This window comes from Octodon degus, unplaced genomic scaffold, assembly GCF_000260255.1.
Source record: "Octodon degus isolate 3935 unplaced genomic scaffold, OctDeg1.0 scaffold00010, whole genome shotgun sequence".
NCBI classification, from domain to species: domain Eukaryota; kingdom Metazoa; phylum Chordata; class Mammalia; order Rodentia; family Octodontidae; genus Octodon; species Octodon degus.
The window spans coordinates 15,191,841-15,193,997 of NW_004524586.1; positions in this window are offsets into that span (position 1 = coordinate 15,191,841).

Genomic DNA, 2,157 nt, shown 5'->3' on the forward strand with positions numbered 1-2,157 from the left:
TCCTCTGTTATATAGGGATAAAGCCCACCTCCTTAGGCACTTGGATAATAATTCCTCTGAAGGTAGTCCACGTCCACATCCTCCTCTACAACTCTGCTACTGCAGATGAGTTCTTGACAAAGAATCTGGGGAGGAGGAAACATTCATTTCTCATGGGTTACAGTGGTCATTCTGGGTTAGAACTCAGGGTTTGAGAGCACTACCTGTGTCCTGAAAGAACTTGTTTTGTTTCTTAACAGCATAAAAGTACAGTGACAAAAACCCAGGTTGAAAAGCACCCAGAAACAATTTGACTCCTATCCTTCTTTTCATAGATACGAGAACTAAAGCAGAGAGAGGGAAGCGACCACCTCCACTCCAGGCACTCAGAGCCAGGCATTCCCTTATGAGGAGAGGCAGCATTCGGAGATGTCCCTGTGGGATCTCTAACCCGGAGCTAGATTTCCAATCAGGAATAAAGAAATGAATCCACACACACTAAGGCAAACCACTAAATTGCCCAATTTCACTTTCTTCTCCAATGAAGAATTATACTTTTCAAACTTATTTTCAAAAGAACAGACTTTATGATAGATATTTCTTATCATTTGAAGAATAATTTCTCCAAGAAAAACCCGGTAAGGAAAATATCCTGCCCAGTAAATTCAGATTTTTGATTGGAAATAAATTTTGATAGGAATGGGATTTGTTCTTTCTGCAGCTTCTGGCGTGCTGGGCCCTGCTGAGATCCAGGACTGCAGAAATGTGCAGGGCAGGCTGAACGGATGCAAGATCAGAAAGGACGAAGCCAAAACAGTCTGCAGTACAGTCAGGGCAGAACTGGGATGGCCAGGGATCTGCGCAGGCTCGCTGAAGTGCTCCCAGCCAGACCAAGGACATTGTACAGAGTTCTGCCCAGAGATCTCAAGGACACATTGACCAAGCACCACAGGGAAGAGGACCAACAGCAGCCAGAGACAGATGCCCAGGGCTTGGGAGATGGGAAGAGAAGAAGCTAGAGAGGACAGGAGAAGGGACGGGCTGGCCCCTTTGCAGTATTTGAGGACACCAGGATGCCACTGAAATGCCTGTGGAAGGAGGGAAATATGATCAACTTTGTCCTTCTAGCTGTACTGTGTAGACAGGGTTAGAGGCAGGGCCTGAGGGGAAACCACATGGAGCACTTCCCAGTTCAGGAAGAGCATGTAGGACTGGAGTGGTGGCAGAGGGGACAAAGTAGATAAGGACAAAGCTTTCTGACTGGATCAGGGAGACAAAGGAAAGGAACAGGATTCCCAAAGGCCTCCAGGGCTATGACTGGAGAAGCTGGGAAGCCATGGTTAACAGCGCAGCTGGGAACCAGCTGGAACATGGTTCCCCACAACCCCTAGGGAGTGTAGGCATGCAAGAGTCACAGTGTGGATGGAGGCCTGAGGGGTAGGTGGTACAGCGGTGGCACCAGGCAAACATGCCACAGGCCTAAAGAACAACGGAAACAAGAATTTTCCCCAATAACTTTCCAGAGAAGCATATGTCTAAATCAGGTGGCCCAGGGAGAGAGAGTGCTGAGTGACTCTGTTCTGCAGACTTTAATTCCTGCTCAGGACAGAGACGCTACCATGTGACTCTCTCACTCTTGTTTCCCAGAAGCGTGCACGCACACACACACACTCACACACACACACACACACACACACATACACACTCATCAGAGACAGTAGGGACATATTTGAATGGAGCATGATAAAAGTCTCAAAGAGACAAAATGAGTGTTCTCTGTGTGGAATGTTGAGAACCCAATCCTGTCCTGACTGACCACTGTGTCAGGATCCTCTGAGGACCAGGGTCTTGGTGAGAAGCTCCTGCTCTCCAGCGTGACAGTGACAGGACACACAGGCTGGAGAGCTCACTGCTCTGCTCTACAGAAGTAGGGACCATGGGTCATGACCCTGTTGGCAGAATCTGGGGCTGGGCTGTCCACTATTAGGTGACCACTTAGATCTCTCTTGAAGAGTAGCGAGGAGCTGCAGGCCAAGCCCCTGTCCAGGTTCACTCTTTCTGGCCCTGCCAGGATGGGCCACACGCGCAACCCTTAGGGCAGGGAGGACAGGCCAGCCCCACAGGGGCAACAGATGGACACCGCGGTGCACCTCAGATCTCCTGCCCTGCTTCTTTCCT